The 27196-nt window shown below is 40.9% G+C and overlaps 1 protein-coding gene and 2 pseudogenes across 1 annotated transcript in view; 1 reads left to right on the plus strand and 2 right to left on the minus strand.

The window, feature by feature from the left end:
• Window positions 1–27196, minus strand: part of RALA (RAS like proto-oncogene A) — a 74425-nt gene that overhangs the window by 25097 nt on the left and 22132 nt on the right. The gene's annotated exons all lie outside the window — the stretch shown is intronic.
• On the minus strand, window positions 6411–9522 carry LOC100465726 (annotated as a pseudogene).
• LOC117795617 lies at window positions 17111–17665 on the plus strand (annotated as a pseudogene).

The raw sequence follows: 27196 nt of genomic DNA on the forward strand, positions 1-27196 counted from the left end.
CATTAGAGGGAAATTCAAATTAAAGTCACAAGGATTTCCTATTTCAGGCCCACTAGAATAACTAAAATTAAAAAGTCAACATTAAATGTAGGCAAGGATGTTGAACTATCAGAACTCTTATGCCTTGCTGATGTGTGTATAAAAATGGTACAATCATTCTGAAAAATGGCGATTTCTCAAAAAGCTGAACATATACATACCCTATGACCCAAAGTTCTACTCCTACACTTTACCCAAGTGATATATGTCCACAAAAAGACTTGAACAAGAATGTTGATAGTTTTATTCATAGTAGCCCAAAACTGAAACCAACCAAATGTCTAACAATTTAAAAAAATACATATATACATAATATTATATATTATATATATTACATATATAATATATATATAATGGAAGAAAAGACTGAATTTACAATAGCATTCACAAAGGGTACATAAGAAAGAATAAGACTAACAAAAACTGTCTAAGATATACATGAAAACAATTTAATAATGAACTTAGATAACTTTATAAAGAGTGACTCAAATAAATGAAGAAAGATCCTGTTTTGGGGGCAAGAAGATCGTACATTGGTTAAGGCACAAAATCCTGTATTAAAAAAAGACTATTACTTTATAATATATAAGAATTTATTTACAAAAAAACCCCAAAACACAAACACCACTGAGTCAAAAGACAAGGGACCTGACTTAGGGAGTCATCAGATCTATCTCCTGAGTTTTCTTTACCCTTAAATTTGTGAAGACAGTTTCTGATGTTGAAAACTGGCTTTAACTTTTTCTTTAAAGGCAGTTTGGTTTACATACAATAAAATCACCCTTTTTATGAATTTTGATTAATGTACAGAGTCACATAGCCACCCACAATCAAGATATATAACATTTCCATCCTTCCAAAAAGGTTCCTCTTACCCCTTTGCAGTAAATCTTCCCCCATGAACCCATCCCCTGACAGCTGCTGATCCAACGACAGCTCCCATCACCTCTTCCAGAACGTTATATAAATGGACCATGCTGTATGTAACCTTTTGTACCCAGTTTTCATTCTCCTAATAGCTAATCATGTTGAGCATCTTTTCATGTGGTTCTCTGTCATCCACGTCTTTGGTGCTTAAATCTTTTGCCCACTTATAAAAATTGGGTGGGTTGTTTGTTTTTTCAATGAGTTTTAAGAGTTCTTTATATTTGCTGGAACAAAATCCTTTATCAGAAAAAATTTTCTCCCAGTCTGTGCCTTATCTTTTCATTTTTCATTTTCTTTACATGATTTTTGAAGAGGAGCAGCTTTTAATTTTGACAAAGTCCAACTCATCATTTTTTTGTTTCATACTTTTGGAATTCCAATAAATCTTTGACAAATATGAAGTGACAAAGAAACTACTGTTTTGAATATTTATAAACGAAACCTTTTTAATTAGTCATTAAAAAGAGAAGGTGGAAAGAAGTCCAGGTGAAACATAACATTAGTAGTAATTGTCACTCTAAATTCTTTGGTTTTCCTCCACTTTCAAGTATACGATCAAGCTCTATATGAGCAACATTCAAAGTCGGAAAGTTTTATTTTTGAGGCACTGTTTTATTTTTGAAATGTAACAACATAATATTTTCCAATTATTCGAGCTGCACTGAATAAGGAGAATACAAAATTATAATAAAGACTGAACTAAGGAAAGTAATACTGTTTTAAAGGTACAGTAGCTGGAAACCACTTAATGATGGCCTAACATTTTGCCTTGTCTGAATAATAAAATTCTTTATAGGACTTGCCAAACATGTCAGATATCAAAGCACAGACTTAAAATCACAAAGGCTCGGATTACTTTATCTTCTTGGGTCTCGACATGTTTGTAAAGCCAAGGTTAGCATGAATTAAACAGCATAAGTAAGATGTCTAATACAGTAAATATGGGTAATACAAACATTCATCTTTTTAAGCTCTTTTTAGAAGACCCTATCTTTCTATGCAGCATATATTCAGCCGCCAGTCAGGGCAAAATTACTAACAGCGGCACAAAGGTAAAGCCCTTGCCACAGTTAAAGCTACCAACAATTCTCTAGAACAAATGAGGAAGTGAGGGCTGAGACTTAAAAGACAAAGCACTAGGCTACCTGAAAAGCCCAGGAGGGGGAGAGATGAAGCCAGAAGTAAAAAGGGCCAGAAATAGAACCTTATGTACCAGGAATTTAGATTTTTGTCCTCAAAGCAGTGGAGACCCACCAGGAGTTTTGAAGCGAGAGACTATGACTCAGAGGCAGGCAGAATGGCTGGAAGGCTAGAGGGCCATGTGGACTTGAGTGTGGACCAGGGAGAAGGTGTGGATGGATTCAAGAGATACTCAACCAATTTGGGGACAGGTTAGATGTAAGGGGTGAAGGAGGAAGTTCAAGCCAAATCATCCAACTTTCTGGCTAGAATGGACATGGGTAAAGAAAAGAAGAGGAATGAGCAGCCTTTTGTGGGGGGCGGCGCGGAGGGGTAGGTGGTGAGAAGGGTTCATGCAAGGAAATAATAGAAGTCAATACTGATCTTTTAAATAGATCAAAACAATTTAAAACAAGAATCTAAGTATAGCCAAAGTGGTTTTTTTCACCCCAGCCTCAGTGGTTTTGTTACCACATTATGACTTGATTTCTTTTTTTTTTAAAAAAGATTTTATTTATTTGAGAGAGAGCGAGAGTGTGAGAGAGAGAGAGCACACATGAGTAGGCGGGAGGGGCAGGGAGAGAGAGAAGACTCCCCACCGAAGGAGCCTGATGCCAGAACGAATCCTAGGACCCTGAGATCATGAGCTGAGCCAAAGGCAGACACTTAACCAACTGAGCCACCCAGGCGTCCTTTTATGAGTTGATTTCAATAATGTTGAGAAATAAATAACAGGATGGAACCCGAAAGGTAAAACAGTAGAAAACCGATAAACTACTATTTACAGCTATTTTAACACTTGTCTCTGAAGCCCTAAATGTGCTTTTGAAGTAAAATTATGTAGTTTACAAAAACAGAAAATAATTAGTAATTATAAACAATATATACTTTGCTTCTGTACTGCTATGGTAACTCTGGAAGGATACATAACAGATAGTAATCATTTGAATTTTGAACCATGTGAATGTTACTTATTTGAAAATTAAAAACATTAAGTGATATTTACTGAATTTACCCGCTATAAAACTGGATAAAGAAACAATACTCAGAGACTGGATGCTTAAGAGATCAAATAAAAGAAGTATAATTTGGATAACCTGTATCTGCTTTAGGTTCTACTGTGTATGAGTTTTAATTACGTATATATATATATATACACATACATACATATATACATATATACTGTTACAGTTTCTCTTATTGATTTATGAACTTCATATTGTCTATGAAAGCTCTGCTAATTTAAAAAATGCAGACAGAAAAAATAATTGAATTAATGTCTGAATGATTCAGCTTAAATATTATTCAAGTAAATAAGACATATCAAACCTAGATATTAGAGGGGCGCCTGGGTGGTATGGTCTGTTAGGCAACTGACTCTTGGTTTCAGCTCGGGTCGTGATCTTGGGGTTGTGGGATCGGGCTGGTGTTAGGCTCCGCACTCAGAGTGGAGTCTGCTTGAATTTCTCTCTCCCCCCCACCCTGCCCTTCTCCCCATGTTCTCTCTCTCTCTAAAATAAATAAGTCAACATTGAAAAAAAAACAACCCTAGATATTAGAAGAAATACTGACAAGTATAACAGTAAACAGTCATGAGCACATGAAATATTTTTAAGGAATTTAAATTCACATGAAGACATTTGTTAGATTCTACTTTTTAAGGCATGCTTCATTAGTAAGTTAGCTCTGTGTAAAGAGGCTTCTCTGATCTTTTGGCTTATTTTTGGATTTCCTTCCTGTTTCTTTTTCCTATGCCCATCTTCTGAGTCACCATTTAATAACTGAGAGTCAGGTACCATGCTAGGCATCGGGGGGCAGTGGTGGATGGGCACAGAGATAAGCAGGTCAGGATCCCTGACTTCAAGGATCTCACAATCAAGTACTAAGACATGGTGGGAAGAGGTTAAGCTGTAACACACAAGTTTGCTTTCTGTATCCCTTTCCACTTAAATTATACTTGTTTTTCTGTGTTGTTTTGTTGACTTCCTGGCTGTAATTCTTATGGCTATTTAATATGTCATTCTGTAGACGTATAGCAGTTTACTTACCAAGTCCTGTAATACAAGACGTTACAGCCGGTTAGAATTATTCAGTATAGGGGCGCCTGGGTGGCACAGCGGTTAAGCGTCTGCCTTCGGCTCAGGGCATGATCCCGGCGTTACGGGATCGAGCCCCACATCAGGCTCTTCTGATATGAGCCTGCTTCTTCCTCTCCCACTCCCCCTGCTTGTGTTCCCTCTCTCACTGGCTGTCTCTATCTCTGTCAAATAAATAAATAAAATCTTTAAAAAAAAAAAAAAAGAATTATTCAGTATAACAATGAATGACCATCTATTTCTATATTTAAAATGCTTTTCATGTGGTAGATTCTAAGAAACAGAAATGAATGAATGGATTGTTTAAGGTTTATTAGGCATAATGTCCCACTCCTTTTCAAAAGGGCTGTACAACTGTCCACAACATTCCCATTAGCGATTGGTATTCTTTAAAAAAATCTGCTAATCATGTATCAGGAAAAAGATCTCATTGTTATTTCTATCTCATCTTTGATTACATGAAGAGGGTGAATATTTTTTCCATCTATTCAGTTATTTTGTGAATTGTTAATTCATAACCTGTACTAATCTGGCAATAGTGTTATACTACATTTTATATAATACCATGTCACCAGCAGCAGGTCGATCTCCTTCCCGTTACAGACCTGGAGACTCCATGTCCGCTGGCATTTTAACAGACACGCTTCACTTCAAGGTTCTTGGCCAAGGAACAGGATGACAAGTTGGATTCTTCTCCAAATATCAAAACAAGGAGAGTTTATCTTGGGTCGCTAGCACTGTCACTGGAACTCCTAGTCCTCCTCAGGCTCCGACATTAAAAAGAAACTTTGTTTGAAAGTAGATTTCCAAAATAGCATGGGAACCAATGTTGCTGCAACATTTGTATGGGCTGGGTGTGTGGGTAGGCTATCCAGTTGGCTCTGAATACAGACATATATTGATACCATGTCCCATCATCTCTTCCGCTCTGCTCCTACTGACACAGCTTGAAGTCTCTTCAGCCATCTTTGGGGAAGAAGAGATTCCACTTGCAGCCTTTCCTCAAGGGGATGCTGGCCTGGGGCTTCCTCCACCCCGGTTCATCCATCAGTGCCATCTGTTTTCCGTCTTCTAAAACCTGGAAAGTCTCTGCTTTGCTGATGGCCATTCCATCTGTTCCCATTCTCAGTGCTGTTATGAATTTACAAATTTCTGTCTGTAAATTTTTTTTCCTCTGTCATTTCACTGGGAGTCGGGGACACAGAGGAGTTAGTCTTATTGGCTTTCACTACAAACTTCAGTTAATATTCTTAGCTGACTTACTTGAAATCCCAAATTATTTCAAATTCAGGAACTATGAAAATCTCAAAGATAACCTAATTAAAATTAACCTCAGTTATCTTTTTTTTTTTTAAAGATTTTATTTATTTATTCGACGGAGATAGAGACAGCCAGCGAGAGAGGGAACACAAGCAGGGGGAGTGGGAGAGGAAGAAGCAGGCTCACAATGGAGGAGCCTGATGTGGGGCTCGATCCCATAACGCCGGGATCACGCCCTGAGCCGAAGGCAGACGCTTAACCGCTGCACCACCCAGGTGCCCCTAACCTCAGTTATCTTTTAAGATTTATTTATTTATTTGAAAGAGAGCAAGCGAGAGGGCATGAGGCGGGGGGGGGGGCAGAAGGAGAGGAACAAGCAGACCCCTCACCAAGCAGTGACCACGACACGGGGCTTGATCCCAAGACCCTGGGATCATGACCTGAGCCAAAGGCAGATGCTTAACCGACTAAGCCACCCAGGCACCCAAAATGCCTCAGTTTTAAAGAATACAATTATCCAGTACCGATTTTAAGAATAAATAGGTTTCCTGAAATGAGTGACCAAATAATCACAAATACAGAAAAAAAGATTAGGCAATATCTGGCATAGAAAAGGAGTAGGAGTGAGGCACAAGTGGGAGAAAAGAGAAAGGAGAGCCAGTAGTCTTCACTGCTGCTACAGAGAAGTGTTGGAGTGATTTTTTAAAAAAAGTTTTCTTTATAGAATTCAGACAGGTTAGCTAACTAAGAATTTACAAAGGGCCATATTGATCAGTCATACTCTGCAAATTAAGTACTGAAACTGTTTTTATAAGCCAGGAATTTATTTTTTTTAAAGACTCTGAGACAGAGTGAGAGAGAGCGAGCATGCACAAACAGGGGGAGGGGCAGAGGGAGAGAGACAAGCGTACTCTAGGCTGAGCAGGGAGCCCCACACGGGGCTGGATCCTCCAAGTCCCAGGATCGTGACCTGAGCTTAAGGGAGATGCTTAACTGCCTGAGCCACCCCGGCTCCGCATAAACCAGGAATTTAAAGCTAAAGATCAACTCTACAGCAATAAAGAGAAATTCCCTTTGTACCAACTAACCTCTACTACAGCTCTTTTACAGGCCACTTGCTGAGTTTCTACTTTATGGAAATGTGGTTGAATAGCCAATACTTTTTATTTTTATTTTGGGGAGGAGGGGGGTGCTCGATAGAAACTTCAACAGAGAAACCCGGCTGTAATAAGTCTACATGGTTGGAGCAGGTGGTGGTTATCTTTCCAAAAGGGAAAGCCTGAGTCCAGCTGATAGCACACAAAGATTACAAGCAAAGCCAGGATACTCCCCTTTCCTGGTTGTGGCCCCATCGCCCGCTCAGGATGTGAGAAGAGAGACTGAACTACTGCCCTGAACGAAGGAAGAGCTCCGACCGGCAGAGACAATATTCTGACAGGAGACAATCACTGAAGAGGATTCTGATCTAAGCCCTATAGGGTGGGGTTGAAGGTCAATGGAGCAGTAGCAAAGGATGAAAACCTAGGCTAGTTATAGATCTCTGTGCCTAAGGAAAAGAACAGCAACGCTAAGGGAGAAGACTAGAACATTAAAATGCCTGAAAGTATTAAAAAGAGCCTTTTCTTTTTTTATTAATAAGACAGGAAATGGCATCTTTCTTTTCCTCGCTGCAGTGGCAGCACCCTTGCTGGTTTTCACGCAACACAATTTCTGTAACGAGGTCTGCGGATGAGCTTGCTCGATCACAGGAGAACACGACACGAGGCTGCCTGCTAATGCCAGAGCCAGGCCTTCCCGCAACACCTCTTGTAGGTGGTATTCTCACGCTGGACCCACAGAGGTGCCCCCAACGCCATCATGTGTGGCAGTGAAAGCTTCTGGAACATCGCAATGGCATGACCGACAGGTTTTTTTTTTGGGGGGGGCTATGTCTTTCTTGTACATGCAGACTCTTCTGGAATAGCTGGAGTTAAAGGATGAGCAGGAGTTTGGCTTCGAGCCACAAAGTTTCAGACACACGCCACAAATGCCTCTGCCCTATTTCACTACACATTCTTTTCTGAGAAACACATTCAGTGGTTGAGCGTTCAGTCCTGTGGTTGAAAGCAATGACCTGCTGGCCACCATCCACCCTCCTTCTTCCTCCATGTGAATCTCACAACAGCGGAGGCCGTAGACAGGAAGGTTGTCTCTGTTCCCTCTCACCAGGGAAATGACTTGGTGACCTAGCAAAAGGCATGGGCAAGGTAGCCCCCTGCCACAGAGGTGTGGCCGTCCTTTGTCCTGCAGACGGAGAACTCCTAGGTCTCTCCACCGGCTCAGGCTTTAGTCCTGTGAAACGAACATGCCAATCGGGTCAGTGATGTGCTGCCAGGGGGGAAGGAGCCCTTCTTGAGGCTGGAGACCACTGGAGTCCACACGCTCATGATGCGGTGGGCCATGCCTTTCACTTCCTGCCACCACTGTTTTCACAGGTCAGGGCTGGTCAGGATGGGGCTGGTCAGGATGGTCCAGGAAATGTGGGCCCCACTGACCAGGGAGGGTTGGAACACACGGGACGGATCAGGATCTTCAACCGTGACTCCACCCTTGTGGCTGCACCAGCACCTTGGCCGACCACACTGGAGGTTCCCACGTGCTCCCCAGATAGGCCCCTGTTCTCGGCACAGGACTGGCAGAGACCGACACGGATGCTCTGTTTGATGAAGTGGCGTACAGCCCAGGCATCCTTGTTGCCATCACCACGGGCAAAGCCTTGGGAGGCTATATCAAACAATGCAAAGAAACTGTTTGTCACCACTGTTGAGATCTCCTTCCACTGCTCAGGGCGAGGGTCCACTCCCATGGGACTGTAGGCACAGGCATGCAGGAGAAGAACACTTTGCTGTGGTATTTTCAAAATGTCCTCCTTAGTGCCTGTGAAGTCAAAGCCGCACACTTTGGGGTTATCGTATCAATTAACCTTGTGGCTGCATGCCAGAGTCCCTGAAGACGGGTGTGTGATTGCCCCAGGATGGTTCCCCAGAAAGACATTTGGCTGAACTTAAAAAATCTTTGCAGAAAACTGGCTCCAATCCTCAAGGCCCAAGTTCCAGAAATGGTCTTCAGGGTGACATAACCTGCTACTTTTCAGCACTTGGTTGTTCTGCAGCTGCCTTACAAAATTCAGCCGGGGCTAGTTCTGCAGGGGCCTTACAAAATTCAGCAAGTCTCATGATGGCAGGTATTCTTTGTCCAAATTTTGGCAGCAGTCTGGGCCTCTGCCTTCCAGATGCTGGAGAGCATATAAGGCTTTCCATTACCATCTCCATAGGCACCAACTCCCAGATTCATCTTTTTGCTGTTGGTGTCTGTCTGACAGACTTCTGGGACTCCCAGGATGGGATCTGGGGGCCCCATTTCCACACAGGTCCTCCAGGAGCTGGCTCTGGCAGAGGCCACATAACAAGGACTGGGAGGAAGGCGGCAATGAACCCAGACAGCGCACCTGGTTGTGACCCAGCAGGGCCATGGTGGGCGCAGAGAAGGCAGTGGGGAGCTGCGGGGCGGAGCGGAGGGCCAGCAGCCAATTCTTTTTAAATAATAACAGGGAGTCATTCAAAATACAGAAAGAAAGAATATCGAAACTGGTAACCTCTGAAATTGACTTGCTATCACGCACGGCACTAGGCATCCACGTAGTCCCATTAAGCGTTTGGTATGTAGTCTACAATGCTTACTGTAGAAGCACAGCACAGCAAAAAGACAGGAAATATCACTGTTTTTTAATTAAAAACTCTAACAATGAATGTAAGAAATAGACAATCTGAACTTATGTTTAATAACAATTTGAGTATTTGTCAACTAAATTCACAAATCTGTTTACCACCGGCTCATTTCCGAAGGCTATGCTGAAGGTTGTTGAGTAGTCTTAATGTTATCATTAGTGTTGTCCAACCATCTACACACACACACAATGCATACGCGCACACACACACACAATGCACACGCACACACACAACGCACACGCACACACACAACGCACACGCGCACACACACACCACACACAATGCACACGCGCACACACACACAATACACATGCACACACACAATGCACACGCGCACACACAATGCACATGCGCGTGCACACACAATGCACACACGCACACACACAATGCACACACACACAATGCACATGCGCACACGCACACAATGCACATGCACACACATACACAATGCACATGCACACGCGCACACAATGCACACACACAATGCACACGCACACACAATGCACACACACATACACAATGCACACGTGCACACAATGCACACGCACACACATACACAATGCACACGCGCACACACACAATGCACACGCGCACACACACAATGCACACGCACACACACACAATGCACACACACACAATGCACACGCACACGCACACATACAAAATGCACACACAATGCACACACACATACACAATGCACACACACACAATGCACACGCGCACACACACAATGCACACATACACAATGCACACGTGCACACAATGCACACGCGCGCACACACAATGCACACGCACGCGCACACAATGCACACCCACACACAATGCACACGCACACACACAATGCACATGCACACATACACAACGCACACGCACACACACAATGCACATGCACACGCGCACACAATGCACACGCACACACACATACACAATGCACACACAATGCACACGCACACAATGCACACACACATACACACTGCACACGTGCACACACACTGCACACGCACACACACACAATGCACACACACACAATGCACACACACAATGCACACGCACAACGCACACGCACACACACACATGCGCAAGGGATGTGTGCTCCTCCTTCACTTAATTTTTCATTATTATAAAAAGTAACATGTACTCATCATATAAAACTTGGAGTAAAGAGACAAAGGGAAAGCCGCCTGTGTCGTCCTCTTACTTAATGTTAATATTTTTGAATTTTTATTTTCTTCTAGGACAATCTTACCTTTTTTAAAGGATTTTATTATTTGAGAGAGAGAGAGAGCGCACAGGCGTGGAGGGGGGCAGGGAGAAGCAGATGCCCCACCAAGGAGGGAGACCCATGCAGGGCTCAATCCTGGGACTCTGGGATCATGACCTGAATCCAAGGTAGACGTTTAACTGCTTAACTGACTGAGCCACCCAGCTACTCCACTAGGACTATCATACAAAGCATTCAACCAATCATATGGTTCAAGAAGCTGGTAGAAAAATTCCAAGTAAAGCAGGAAAAAGTAAAAAAAGGAAAATTAAAAAAAATACCCGGAGATAAGACAATAACATTGGAGGAAAATAAATATCTTCACTTATTGAGTATTTAAGTTGGACACTTTTTCAACTACTTGATTATCTCAAGAAACTCTTAAAGGACATTAAAACTATAACCCACATTTTACAGCTCAGCCACACAGAGTTTTTAGAAGGTGACCAAAGTCACACTGTTTGTGTGAAGCCAGGATTTTTAAGAATCCAGATCCTAAGAGTTTACCATCTAAACTTTACTACCATTTTGGAAGAAACTGATAAGAATCACCTTTCTACAGGGCTCAGGCCCCAGACAGTGTTTGTTTTTTAAAGATTTTATTTATTCATTTGAGAGACAGAGTGTGAGTGGGGAGTGGCAGAGGGGGAGGGAGAGGGAGAAAGAATCTGAAGCGGACTCCGCACTGAGCAGAGTGGGGCTCGACCCCACAACCCCAAGATCATGACCTGAGCCATAACTAAGAGCTAGAAGCTCAACTGACTGAGCCACTCAGATACCCCGGGCCCCAGACAGTTTTAAAGGCAATTTCTCTTAAACATAAAAGGATAATTCTCATGGGTAGCACAGAAAAGCTACCCCATTCATTTCGTTTGGGTAATAGAAGCCAGGGGTACCAAAATAGCAGTAATCATACCAAAAAGAAGTCCACATTATAATTTCATTAAAGAACAGACATTTCATAAAATACAAATACCTGATTTTTACCTCTTAGTAATGAATAATTCATTACAGTTAAATGTGTTTTATCCCAGAAATACTAACAGCCAAATATTAAGAATGCTAGAATACGATCTAATCACATGAATAAGCCAAATGAGAAAACCCATATAATCAACAGAAAAGAAAAAGGCATTAGGCAAAATTCAATATTCCTTCCTGATAAAAAATATTTGAGGTAACCAGCAAAGGGTACATGTTGTTTAGTGTTCACATAGACTTAATGAAATGCTTCACAAATTTGAGAGTCCTTTTTCTTCAGGAGCTACAAGAAACTTAACATTCTCTGTTTTTTAAGAAAGTACATATACCACTAAAGCCAGCCCACTTAAGGATTAAGGAGTGCAAATCAGAGAGAACATGGTGGCGGGAAAAAAGCTCAGATTTCTCTTTTCTGGGTTTTAATATTCTTGTCTATAGCTGTCAATGAACGAACAGAAAAATTTTGCCCATAATTTTGGGCTTGTCTAGAACCCACTTACCCAGAGATTTCAAAACATTGGTTAACAATAAGAGAACAGGGGCGCCTGGCTGGCTCAGTCGTTAAGCGTCTGCCTTCGGCCCAGGGTGTGATCCCAGGGTCCTGGGATCGAGCCCTGCATAGGGCTCCCTGCTTGGCTGGAAGCCTGCTTCTTCCTCTCCTGCTCCCCCTGCTTGCCCTCTCTCGCTGGCTGTCTCTCTCTCTCTCTGTCAAATAAATAAATAAATAAATAAATAAATAAAATCTTTAAAAAAAAAAAACAATAAGAGAACAAGACACAAATTACTATCAGTGAAGGGGAGAAAGCTGCTGTTCAAAGAAACTGCCTCCATTTTCTCTTGGCTACGTTAAAATTATGTGGGTAAGCTGCCATTGTGAGTCAGGTGAGTCAAGGTAGTTAAACTAAACTGTGGCCTGCTTACTACTGTTTATTCTCTTTAACATGAAAAGGCAAAACTATATTGGAAAAGTGCAAAATCCCAAGTTTAAGTTGTATGAAAGATAATGTGAAGTGATCTTTCATAACTGGGGGACAAAAAAGACTTGGAAGTTCCTTGAAAATCGTGAAAACATCTTATAGTACCTAGATTTTCCTTCCCAAGGTTGAGTATTGATAAATCTTAATTTGAGATTTGATCATATCTTAAAGTTAAAAATGACAGTAATTTGTGGAGTCATAAAAATAAAATTTCAGTTCATGACCAGATAATGGATTACATGAAAAACATACAAGTCTGTATAAAAGAACTTGTACATAAAAGAAAAACAACCTGAAGGGAAGATTATCTGACAGGTATTTTAGCAGGCATATGAATGAGAATCATCTGGGGAGCTTTTTAAAAATGCATTTACCATCGGGCACCTGGGTGGCTCAGTCGGTGAAGCGTCTGCCTTTGGCTCAGGTCATTATCCCAGGATCCTGGGATCAAGTCCTGCATCAGGCTCCCTGCTCCACGGGGAGTCTGCTTCTCCCTCTACCTCTACCTCTGCCTCTGTGTCTTTCGTGAATAAATAAAATATTTTAAAAAAATGCATTTACTCAGGGGGGCGCCTGGGTGGCTCAGTCAACCGGTTGGGTGCCAGACTCTTGATTTCGACTCAGGTCATGATCTCAGAGTTGTGAAATTGAGCCCAGCATTGGGTTCCACACTGGGTGTGGAGCCTGCTTGGGATTCTCTCCCTCTGTGCACCGACCCCTCTCTGCTCGTGCTCCCTCTCTCCCTCTCTCTAAAAAAAAAAAAAAAAGAACTTATCCAGGACTCATGCATGAAGATCCTCATTCAATGGGCTAGGATGAGGGCAGTGTATATTTACATACTGTAAAAGGCTGACTAGATAATTCCAATTTGCATCCTGGTTAAAAACCATCACTACGCATATCTATAAAGTTGAATATATAAAACTGTCAACATTAGATTTCTTTTTTTACTGAAAAAACAGCAATTTTATATGATTCATTTAATAGAAGGTGGCCAAGACTAAAAACAGCTACCATTTACTGAATGTACTACTTTGTACCAGGCACTAAGTTCTGCACACCTGTTGCTGCAAGTTTCCTAACACTAGTCGAGAAGTGGGCAAAAATATACCTGGACTTTGTATGGGGAAGCGAGGGGGAAAGAAAGGCAGTTGAGAAAAGGAGGAGCGGAATCAGGGATGATACCACAGGGTAAATCATCATTATGCCTGGAGTAAGCACCACTGGGGTTCTAGACGATTGATGGAGGCAGAAGAAGAGACTGGACAACATTAATTTAAAATGAGTCCCACATACAGCAACTGTCCATGTGGTCAAGGAGGGACAAGCCTCCTCTGTCATTTCCAACATGTCTAACAGCCAGAACATAGAGCAGGATGCATGTCCTATTACTCTAAGTGGAGTTCGGGGGTGGGTGCAGTGAGCGCGAGTGGGTAGAAGGTGCTGATTGGGGATAGTCAGGGTTCATCAGGAATAGTCGGGAATCATAGGCTGAGTAGCAGGCCCATGCACGAGGAAGCTTCCCATCTCTTTAAACTGCATCACCAAAAGCCAACCATATATTAAAAAGAAAACATTAAACATGTGCATCTAAATTCAAACTGGGGGTTAGAAGCAAAGTTGTAGGACCTCATTATCATGTAAGGCTCATAGGCTTCAGTATAGAGGACAATCTGGAGATAACATCTGGAAGGTCCAGACCGCATAGAAAGTGAGATTTACCTAGGGACCACATTCAATACAACATACCCTTCGGTATACTAGCCTATTTCTTCCAATTTTACATGTGATAGGATTTAACAAGTTATTTCCATTTTTACCTAGAAGTTTCACTGCAAGATGTTAAGTCAAGTAAATACAATGTCACTGAAGAACTACAGAAGGAAGTCTTAAAATAGTCCATTCTCTCAGTTTTCATAAGAAGAAATAAGGGCTAGACATGAATTCAGTCACTTGCAAGAAATTCTGCAGAAAGCTGTGGTAGAGTTAAAACTAGAACTGACTGACCCAGGATGGTACGAGCCAGCAGAATCCATGTATCTGTCAGTGTAGTTAGAGCAGATGTGAAAGCACTGTGTACTCACACATGACCTTTGGAGCCAGTGTCCCTTATCCTCATTCTTTTGCTCTATCTCTAAACCCAGGGTGCAGTTCAAGCGATGGGCTGAGCATGTTTATTTTACTATTATGGGCTTCCACAGGCTCCAACCAACCTCCGGAAGGACTGGTCTCATTCGATCTAGTAGTTTCGTGTTATGTCAGGTGTTGAAAAACATGGTCTTGGTTAAGACAGTGACAGGCGCTGTATGAAGACAAAGAAACTTCTAACAAGAAACTCATTTTAACAACAGAGCCTTCCAGTTGCCAGAAAACCAGCAGCTGCTCCTTTATCACCCTTTTCCTTTCTGGGTTCTCGCCGTCTCTTGCTGTCATCGAGCATCTGTAGGGCCTTACTGAGAATCATAACTAATCCCAAATTAGTGAACCTTGACCGTACAGGTTTGACAGGAAAAAAAATAAAATACCAAAACCACTTACATACCATTTTATAAGATTTCATACTGAAAAACAACAAGGATACATACATGAAGCCTGTATTTAATTCCAGTAGACTAAATTCTTAAGCTTAAATATAGTTGTCATTCTCACAAATCCAAGAAGCAGAAGCAAGAAAATTCAAGTAGTTCTGAACTTTGAATTGCTAGTTATATTTCATTTGACAGGATGCAACTATAATGTACAAAGCCTGGGAATAAATTAAAGTATCAGAAGAAGATAATACAAAAACTATGTATTAACTAAAATACCAAAGAGACTGATACAAAGCCCCTCCTTGTTAATATTGCCTGCCTCTTTATGTAACCACAGCCTATCACATTAAAAGGGACATTAGTCTAACACGGCTTAGCTAAAATTCTTCAAAGACTTGGTAGTGCTCTTAGGTTGAAATCTAAATTCTGTAATACTGTCTCCCTATGACATCTGCCCCTGACCATTTCCTGTTTTACACTTCTCCCCTTAAACCTTATATATCTTGATCCTATAAATTTTTCAGTTTCTACCAGTGAAATACGTCTGGACATTTGGGGGAGTTTGAGTTAAGTGGATAACAAAGTGGGTTGTACGTAGTGGAACAATGGTACCAAGGAAAGAGAACAGACCCTGTAGGAACTGACATGACATAAGGACTTGAATAAAGAAGTAGAAGGTATACTTGGAAGTGAGTTTACAATGATCACGTTTTCTGAATGCTATGTTGAGACCTACCCACCATTTTTTAATAGGAATAATAAAGTGGGGGTTATTTTGTGAAGAAAAGATTAAGGAATAAGAAAAGAAAAATTTTAGCTATCAAAAGTTTACTGTGTTATCCTATAAAATTTTTAGAATTTCATTTGTAACAGCTTTCTTGAGGTACAATAAACTGCACGTATTTGAAAGTCTGACCCACTGTAATCTCCCCTTCCATTGCCAGTCTCCTTAATACATTGAATGAAATACATTGTTTTCTATATAGGTTAATTAGCATTTTTGAGACATTCTAGAATTATGCAATATGTATCCCTCAGGCTTCTTTCACTCCACGTAATTCTGAGATACATCCCTGTTGTTGCCTGTATCAGCAGCCCTTCTTCTCCTTCTACTCTGCACAGCACTCCACTCTATGGATACACCACCACTCGTTTATCCACCCACCTGCTGGTGGACAAGTGGGTTGTTCATAGTTTTTGACCTCTGTTGACAAAGGTGCAAAAGGCAATGCAGTACAGAAAGGACAGTCTTTTCAATGATGATATTGGAACAATTATGACATCCATATGTTAAAAAAAAGGAAAGTACCATATACAAAAGTTAACTCAAATTGGATCATTCTTACATGTAAAACCTAAAACTGAAAAACTTCTAGAAGAAAGCATAGAATTAGTCATGTGGCCTTGGGTTAAGTAATGATTTCTTAATATACCAAAAGCAGAATCCACAAAAGAACAAACTGATTAACTGGACGTCAAAATTAAAAACTCCTACTCTTTAAGAGAGTTAAGTAAATGGTTACACCATCATCCACTACATTCCTATGATGCGCCTTTTACTCCTGTGATTTATTCACTCCATGATGGTGATAAGTGGTAGCTACATATGTGGTGAGCACAGCGTAACACACAGACTTGTTGAGTCACTGTGCTATACACCTGAAACTAATGTAATACTGTGTGTCAGCTATACTCAAAAAAATTTTTAAAAACATATTTTTGGCCTTCAAAAAATGAAAGTTCAGAAAATGAAAGGAGGGGTGCCTGGCTGGCTCAGTTGGGACAGCATGAGACTCTCGATGTTGGGGTCCTGAGTTCAAGCCCCACATTGGGTGTGAAGCTTATTTTTTAAAAAATTATGCAGACAGAAGAAGAAAATGAGGGGCGCCTGGGTGGCACAGCGGTTAAGCGTCTGCCTTCGGCTCAGGGCGTGATCCCGGCGTTCTGGGATCGAGCCCCACATCAGGCTCCTCTGCTATGAGCCTGCTTCTTCCTCTCCCACTCCCCCTGCTTGTGTTCCCTCTCTTGCTGGCTATCTCTATCTCTGTCGAATAAATAAATAAAAGCTTTAAAAAAAAAAAAGAAGAAGAAAATGAAAGGACAAAAATTTTCGGCCCCAGTGGAAAAGCTGAGGTCAACACAAAATCTGAAATATTCAAAAAGATACAAAACAGTCTCAGCGCTGCCGACAAATAAAGCAGGTGATGGTGCTGCTGGTAAAATGTGTCTCTCGACTTCCCACACCACACATTTCCATCTGAATTATGTGCCAACTGTTTTTGACAACTATGCAGTCCTGGTTATGATTGGTGGAGAGCCACATGCTCTTGGACTTTGTGTTTTTCCCTGTCTTCTCTGTCCTTGTTCAAAATGTGAAAGAAAAGTGAGTGCCTGAGATAATTCACCACTGTGCAGACTCCTCTCTTGCTTGCTGGGACCCAAACTGATCTCAGAGATGACCCCTCTCCTACTGAGAAGCTTTAAGAACAAACAGAAGCCTATCACTCCAGAGACTGCTTGAAGGCTGTCGAGTATGTGGAGTGCTTTGAACTCATACAGAAAGGCCCGAAGAACGTGTCTGACGACGCGATCCTGGCTGCCCCACAGCTGGAACCCGAGGAAGGGCTGCAGGTGTGTGCTGCTGTGAGCGTCTCGCCAGAGCCCTCTCCCCACAGCTGGCATCAGCACCGTACTAAAAGCAATGTTTAACTCAAACTACAGATGAAAATAAAATGTCTTTCCAATAACGACAAATGCCCTGCACCTTCCCACATGTGCTTGTGTGATAGAAGGCCCATCGGTATGGCCCTCCTGCCTCTCCCAACACTGGTTAATTCTGCATAGTTCTATGTTGTCAGAAAAGTGATCAATACAAGTTTTTTATCTGTTGTTTCAAAAAAACAAAAACAACCAAATGTTTCTGTTGTTGTTTTAAAAGCAAGGCATGCTTGTGGTCTTGTGAGGACTCTGTAACAGACTCATCTGGACTGCTGAAGCTGCTCCCTGGTTCCACTCCAGAGAGTAATCAGGGACATCTTACTGGTATTTGTTTCTTTTCTATTTTGGGGGTGTGTGTTTAGTTTGTTTTTATTTAGTCTTTTTTTTTTTTTAAAGTCATTAACCAGTGGATGGCCCTTAAGGTGTAGACAACAAACTGATTCCACTTCCTAGATCTAGTTTAGAAAACATGTCTTCCCACCCACCCCCGCACCCCCCAGCCNTGGTCTTGTGAGGACTCTGTAACAGACTCATCTGGACTGCTGAAGCTGCTCCCTGGTTCCACTCCAGAGAGTAATCAGGGACATCTTACTGGTATTTGTTTCTTTTCTATTTTGGGGGTGTGTGTTTAGTTTGTTTTTATTTAGTCTTTTTTTTTTTTTAAAGTCATTAACCAGTGGATGGCCCTTAAGGTGTAGACAACAAACTGCACCCCCGCACCCCCCAGCCCCCAAACATGCTCTTAGGAGGGCATGTAGTAAAAGCCTCCTGTAGTAACATACCCCTTTTTGAGAGCTGACTTTTCTGTCCACCCTTGAATAGGTCCACTATTTGATGAAACTCATAAAAGCAGGTGGTAGCTGACCTGCTCCTGCTCTTTTCTGGAATGCACTCTGTATGTGACTGTGACTTCCAAGATCTGTCTGCCACTTGCTGAGTTTTTTTAAAGCTAATTTCTAACGTCTACTATTGATAAATGAAGAAAAGTATTGCATCTTTTGAGATAAATCAAATGGATTGAGTTTATAATTAAAAAAAATTTTTTTTCCCTTTCAAAAAGAAAATGAGGGGCGCCTGGCTAGCTCGGTCAGCAGAGCATGTGACTCTTGGTCTCAGGGTTGTAAGCTTGAGCCTCATGTTGGGGGTAAAGATTACTTTAAAACAGTATCTTGGAAAAAAAAAAAAAAGAAAGAAAAGGAAAGGATAAACTACAGCCTGGGAGAAAATGTTTAGAATTAAAACTAAAAATACTGAGGAAAATGGATGCCTGGGCAGCTCAGTCAGTTAGTAGGCTGCCTCTGGCTCAGGTCATGATCTGGAGACCCTGGGATCAGGACAGCGATGGGCTCCCTGCTCAGCAGGGAGTCTGCTTCTCCCCCTCTCTCTGCCCCTCCTGATTGTGCTCTCTCTCTCCAATAAATAGATTTAAAAAGCCTTTAAAAAAATAAAAAATAATAAAAAATAAAAAAGCTAAGGAAAAGAAAAAGGCAAATTTTGGCTCACTGGCAGATTCTTTCTGATTACTTATTGTGGTAAAAAATGAATGAACTGTCTATAAGCTCCCAACAAAGGATTCAAACAGTAGGAAAGAGGGTGGTAGAGACTCAGGTAATTAAATTTAAATTACTTCTTACTCTATAAATGTACTTTTTAGCTATTTCTAAGATGACTAATTTAATGCATATTTGATACCATATTAAATCAATGGTGAAAAAAGTTCTTGATCCATACAACTTGATCAAAACATCTTCAATGAAAACACTGTATGCGAAATGTATACGTAAGGGTAAAGAAAGCTGTTAAAACAGAACCTCTTCTGTGAAGCATGTCCAGCCTTCCGACTGCTCTCTGGGGCCTGAGTGGCTACTTCCTTGGTGGTTCTAGAGCATTCTGGACATAACTTCTACCAGTGCTTCACACCATATTAATTACTGGGGGCTTTTCAATAGCAAACTGCTTTTTTTTTCAGTTCTGAAATCCCAGCATCTAGCACGGTATCTAGCAAATAACATACATACACTTTTGAAAAAGAAATCAAACTCTAGAAAATGACTGGAGAACAGGTCATCAGTATTGGTAAAATCCTGAGATATTCCCCCAACCAGAATAGGAACTCCAGTTAAGAACTGCTGATTGAGGGGCGCCTGGGTGGCTCAGTCAGTTAAGCGTCTGCCTTCTACTCAGGTCATGATCCGGGGTCCTGGGATCCAGCCCCATATCAGGCTCCTTGCTCAGCAAGGAGTCTGCTTCTCCCTCTCCCTTTGCCCCTCCCTCCCTACCCTGCTCATGCTCTCTCTTTTCCTCTCTCAGTCAAAAAAAATAAATAAATAAAAATAAAAGAAAATGCTGATTGAGGGGATGGGCAGAGAAAGGGGAGCCAGCAGCAGAGACAGGCTGCTCCCACATCTGATAATGTGATGTTGTACTACTTGGAATTACAATGTACTATGCATTACGGACAAATTAAACACTGGTCTCAGAAGCTAAGTTAGCTTTTCCAAGACTAATGTTCAAAAAAAGCCTCAGAAAAAAAATTAAATGGAGTAGTGAGAGATAATTCTAAGCTTAGCAGATACTTCATGCAATTTTCTTAATAAATTAATATAATCATGTCAATGTTATATAACATCTGACTACAAAGCAATTCAATCTTCTGATAATGAGATCATTTACTAAAATCACTTAAAGCAAGTGGCAAATCTCTACAAACATTTTTTGCTTCTTACCTTACATATGTATTACAAGATTTAGGAGTTTGGGGGACATTAGATGTGCTATGTTCTTATATCCAACCCAAGAGGTTTTACGTAAGGTTATAGTCACTGACCTATATTTGCAAATCAACTGAGGACGTGAATATCACAGTCACTTGTGAGAACCTAATAACGTCTATGGACCCCTCAACACAGAAGCCTCACCATGGTCCTATTATAACTATTAAAACTAATATAAATATTACAAAGTTTATACCTACAGTTATTGCTTTTGTTGGATTTGTATGTGAATTATTAGTAAGAACTGATACTTGAAAAAAAGACTATCATAATCATGGTTGCACAAAGAGAATTAACAAGGATACTTACTGTAACATTATTCATAATAAAAAATTAATTAAATTATGGATACCCATAAAATGGGATTATAAAACAATTATTTAAAGATGACACTGAGTACTGAAGGACGCTGAAAAATGTTCACAAGATATGTGAAAGCAGCTCACAAATAATGTGAAATATGAAAACAGATTACATATTAGTACAAACAGGAAAAACATCAGATAGCAAAATAAAATCTCAGTAAGAGTAAACTAAACAGGTACATGAAAAATGTTTAATTTCCAGAGCCTTTTACTTCTCTGAATTCCAGTTTTCTATCATGAATGTTTCTGCTGTAATCAGAAACAAAAAAAGCTTAGGAAAAAAGAAAAAATATTTATAACAGTGTTTGTGGTTGGGCTTTAATATAATCAAACTGTCAGTAATAGCTGCTGTGGGCAGTTAGGAAAACACTGGTCGCTACCCGGCAAAGCTGGAGGTACACAACATAGTTTTGTAGACGTACAATGTGTCTGTGTAGTCAGCCTCCAAGATGACTCCCAACAATCCCCACCTCCTGGTATCCATAGCCTTCTGCAGTATCTTCCTATAATGCACCAGGGTTGATCTGTATGACGGTTACAATACAGCACAAGTGAAGGCATCTCACTTCCAGGACTAGGTTATAAAAGACTAAGGCATCTGTCCTGGGCACTTGCTCTCATCACTCTCTTCCGGGGAGCCCTGCTGTGAGTCGTCCCATAGAGAAGCCCCTGTGGCAAGGCACTGAAGCCTCCTGCCAGCACCATGTGAGCGAGACGGAAAGCCAGACCTCTAGACCTAGCCAAGTCTCAGACGACGGGAGTTCTGGGTGACACCTTGATTGCAACTTCATCAGAGACTGAGTCAGAACCATACTGCTCACCTGCTTCTGATTCCTGACTCCCAGAAACTGTGAGATAATAACTGCTGGTTGTTTAAAGCCGCTAAAATCGGGGTCATTTGTAACACAGCAATAGCTGATTATATGGTTAGCTTATACCTTTGGAGACTGCAGTCCTTCTAAGAACCCACCTTAGTATGAAAAAGCACCTAGGCTGTAACTCCTTTTGCTCTAAATTCACGGTTCTGATTTCCTTCTGGTCTGACCCAAACCAGAAAAGACATGTGAATACCTTTCTCAAAATGCTCAGTTCCTTAGAACTGCCTTCTACTTCTCCTCTCCCACTCATATTTCATCTCTTCTTTCAGTTACTGTAAATCTAGGGTCAGCAAACCCGTTCTGCAAGAGCCAGATAGGAAATATCTTAGGCTTCTCTGTAGCAGCCATCACTACAGCTTGAAAGCAGCCATAGACAACAGCTAAATAAATGGGCACAGCTGCATTTCAATAAAGCTTTATTTCAATAACAGTTGGTAGGCTGATTTTAGCTCCAGAACTGTGGCTTGCCAACATGCTATAAACGAAAACTAGTAAGATCACTGCTTCCAAATCGTGCAGTAGATCCCATTCCCTCTAGCTGATTCCAAATATTGCTCCAGAAAGCCCATGCATCAATTTGTCCCTCTCTACTGAATATAAACATGTTACTTCTCCTTTCTTAAAAAACAAAAGACCAACCGCCCCCCCCCGAAAAACCCAACATAAACACTCTCAACCCTGGTTCCATTTCTCCAACTTACTGTCTTAATTTTCCTCCCCTCCTCCTCCCGAAGCCTACTCTTATCAGGCTTTTGTTAAGATCATCAATGATCTTCAGTTTGCTAAGCCCATCAATTCTCAACCTCCATTATACTTCATTTAGCAGCAGCAGTTGACCCAGATGATCACTCCCTTTTTCTTAAAATACCTTCTTTTATTTCCAGGATACCATAATCACTAGGTTTTCCTCAAATCTCTATGGCTGCTCCCTTTTGATCCCCTTTGTTCTAAGTGTGGTGGATCTCAGGGTTCAACTTGAAGCTCTGTTCTGTCTATACTCATTCCTTCATAAACTCACTCAGTATACTTCTCAATGCGATGACACCCAAATTTATACCTCCAGATTTCCTCCCTCCCATGAAGGCCAGAGTTATATTCAGCTGCCTACTCAACATCTTCAACTGGTTGTGTTCCAAACTCCAAACTGTCCAAAACTAAACTCCTCGTATCACCTACCTCAACCTACCTCTCTCTCAGTTTTCCCCTTATCTTAGTAAAACGGCAACCCCATTCTTTGAGTTGCTCAGGCCAAAACCTTTGAGTCATTTTTGCCTCCTTTTTCACAGCCCACATCTGATCTGCTGGCAAATCTGTAAGCTCTACCCTCAAAATAGATCTACTCCTGAGAAGAATTTCCATGTTACCCTGAATAACACAGTCTCACAATGAAATGTAAGGTCCTAAGTTATCTTGCCATTCCTTCCACTAGAAGATAAAACATATGGCTCACTCCCTCACATCATTTAGGACTCCCCTCAGTAGAATATGAGATTCGTGGGGGCAGGGAACTTTTCTTGGTTTACTGTTTGTTACATCTCCATTACTTTATATAGTGCATAACACACAGTAGATTCTTACGTAGTTATTTGTTGAATGAATGAGAGTTAACTGTGAAAAATGACAAAAAATACTCTCTAGTTGAAGGAAAACTTACTGGTAAAACAAACTGGGTACGTTAACTTTGTTCTCATTTCCTACTTTCAGAGTGTTTTTTAAAATATAATCAAAGCCCCTTGTAACTTAGAGCGTAAAAAAGACAAGAATCTGAGTCCGTGGTCTAGGTTCTGCCACTTACCAGCCTCTAAAGTCTTTAGTTTTTCTTCAATGACCATGGTTTTCACATATGTAAAATGAGGACTGCACTAGAAAACTGGGACACTTTCAAAACTGACCAACATCCAAAACTGTACATATGACTTCAGAGACTTATGCAATGACAGATACTCTTCAAGCCCACAGGCATCTGACCACAGCCTCTATAAAGGTGTGTTGATATGGAAGCGTTAAAGTCTGACTTCCTGGAAAAAATGTCATGCTATATAAGGAGAAGTGGCAGAGCAGCTGATACGGTGGTGACACCGATGTGAAACACTTACTTAAGGGCTTTAAACGTCCAAGGCTTTATGTTAGATACAATAATAATGCTGGAAAGTAGATAGAAATTTTCTTGGTTTATTCATTATTTTTATAGGTTTTATTTATTTATTTGAGAGATGGAGAGACAGTATGAGTGGGGAAGGGGCAAGCAGACTCCTTGAGGAGCCCGATGCGGGGCTGGATCCCAGAACCCTGAGATCACGACCTGAGCTGAAGTTGGATGCTTAACCAACTGAGCCACCCAGGCACCCCAGGAATTTTCTTTGTTTAGATTTTTGTAATAGACCATGTAAATGAGCCCCCAAAGTTATGTATCATGTCCAAGGTCACACAGCTATTAAATGGCTGAGCCATTTATTCAAATACAGGTTTATGAAATCTTTGATACTAACAAGCTGACTGGAGATGTGAACAGAGTCCATCTGTTTCCCAGTGCTACTACTCATATCTATTTGGATATTTACAGACAACTGAAACTCAAATGATGATCCCATTCAGGCTCACAGACCCACACCTGAAACTTCAGTTATTCTTGATGCCTCTCCTTAACTTTTCATGTGTAATTAATCACTCGAGCTGTACACATTCTACCTCCTCAGTATTTCAAATCAGCTGCTTTTCTTAATCCCCGATCCTATTTAGGACATTATCCTATCAGCCTGGGCTGTTCTAAGAATCATATTATCCCTGTCCGATAGCCCGACCCCTTCCAGCGTACCCTCTAGAATACTGACCTTGAGAGTAGGCTTATATGCACTCCAGGATGAATAGAAAATGAGCCACTGGAATATGGGAAAATATCAGAACTTGTATTTACGTATGTTTCTAATCTTAAAAAATGAGAAAGAAATTAAACTTCACTAATAGCCAACATGCTGACTGACAGTGGCATCCTCACTGGGTCTCTGTCAAAGGGAGAAGGTCCATGTGGTGTTTGAGGGGTCGGACCTGAGAGGAGAGCGAGCAATCTGAGAGAGGTGGAGAGTGGTGCTCTCCTAGCTGTTCACTGTCAGGATATTAGGGTGTATTTTCGTTTACATGACCCAGGTAGATAGATATAAAAAATATTATCTAAGTTTTACCTAAAACATCTTTACAAGATAGATAATTTAATAAGCTTCCTGAAAAGAAACCATGAATTGAAAAGATTCACGCAAGCGCAGGTGAGCAACAAGACAATGGCAGAGCGTCAACTCATTTTCGCTTCTAGTATAAGCTCTTCATCAGTTTCATGGAAGAAAACAATGACAAAGTACATCAGTTCTGAGAAGTAGGCCAAATTGAAGTGAAAGACGGAAATGGTAATGTGGATTTATATATCTAATTCTGTGTTAGGTTTAGGTCTCGCTGCTAATGACAGAAAACCCCAGCTAACAGTTAAAAACAGAAATTACTTTCCACGATGATGGAAATATAACAGAGATGGGCAATCCGGGGCTGACAAAGTGGCTCCATGGTTTCAAAGTTATCTAGCAACCAGCATGCTTCCAGTTTTCTAGGGGGCAGCTGTCCCCATGGTGCAGAGGATTCCCAGTCATTACAAGTAAGTTTAAGGTGTGCAACCCTCTCAACTTTAAGAGCCCTTCCTGGAGTTTCACAAATCATTTCAGCTTGATCCCATTGGCCAGAAAAGAGTCACCTGGACAATGGTTAACTGTAAGGGAGCTGGGGATTTGTAGACTTTGTCCTGGGCAGTGGCACACTCTGTTAGTATCTGGGAAGTTCATTTACAAAAGAAGGGGAACACTGAGATCAGCTGTCTCCAACGTACAAACAATAACCCTCATTTCTGTTCCTCATTGTTAATTAACCAAGAGTCAGCCACAGCGCCAAAACACAAAAAGGTCTGAATGATGAAGTTTTTTCCAGGTAAGTACGGTACAAACTGATATGAGGCAAAACCTGAACCGGACAGACAAGAGACACTTTGTACTATTGATTTATTTAGTGTGAACAGTCATACATTTTGCTGTAGAAATATTATCTGATTAATGGATACTGCCACAAATTATGAAATATTTAGTATATGCATAAAATTATCTTTCTTAAAGTCTAAGGATTCCAAATCCTAAAATACATCCATTTTGGATAAAAGGATTATGGAATGGTAGTATGAGATGATTAGAATTATTAAGGTATTTAAAAACCAAGGGCTAGAACTAGCAAATTTCCATGTTTTTTTAGTCATCTTTAAAGTAATGCAATACTGAATCAAAACTTTTATAATTACTCTAAAATTAGGCGTAAAGGTTCATAAGCATCCATTAAGGCTCCTTACTTAATAGCAAAATCCACATTATATTCTATTAACACTTGTTCTTCCTGCCATGGTAAAAACGCCTGAAGTAACACAGAAAACAAAAGGCAAAATTTCACTAGCTGAATTTCACTAACAACAATTTCACTGACACAACTGAATTTCACTAACAACAAACAGTGCTGGAAATCATATAGGTTTTAGGTTAACAAGAACAAGATTCTTGGACAGGTAGATTAAAGTACAAATGTTTCTAACGTGTTGGCTAAAGTATTTGCTGGATTCTAGAATAACATAACACACAAGAGCTGCTTCTTATTTTCAGAGACGAGATCTCTGAAAGTAAGTTACTTCCTTCATAAAAACAATGTGCTACATGGAAAAACTATGTAGGTGCATCACTGATGGAGCTATTTGGATGATGACAGGAGGAGGATTCTAGGATAAGCACATAGAGATAGCACCACATCTGAAACTTACTCTCTGCATAATTCACAGCTAGTGCACAAAATGTTACGCCATTAGTATGGTTCATTTTATAAAAATAAGACCCTTAAAACACAGAGGAGAAGAGGGACCAAAACCCCACTAATTTTCTAACACCAACATAATCTTGATATGAAAACCTGAAAAGTAAAAGAAAGTCAATTACAGGCCAATCTCTCAGGAACAAAGACGTAAAAATATTAAAGATATGAGCAGACCAAAACCAATGATACTGAAAAAATATATATATCATGATCCAACTGGATTTATTCGAGGAATATAAGGTTCTATTCACAAATTGATGTGTAATTCATAAAAGGGGAGAAAATCATATGATTATCTCAACAGATACAAAAAATTGCATCTGACAAAATTCAACATTCATTCGAAGAAAAGCCTTATTATTTTTTTTTTAAAGATTTTATTTATTTATTCGACAGAGATAGAGACAGCCAGCGAGAGAGGGAACACAAGCAGGGGGAGTGGGAGAGGAAGAAGCAGGCTCCTAGCAGCGGAGCCTGATGTGGGGCTCGATCCCATAACGCCAGGATCACGCCCTGAGCCGAAGGCAGATGCCCAACCGCTGTGCCACCCAGGCGCCCC

This window comes from Ailuropoda melanoleuca, chromosome 1, assembly GCF_002007445.2.
Source record: "Ailuropoda melanoleuca isolate Jingjing chromosome 1, ASM200744v2, whole genome shotgun sequence".
Lineage (NCBI taxonomy): Eukaryota > Metazoa > Chordata > Mammalia > Carnivora > Ursidae > Ailuropoda > Ailuropoda melanoleuca.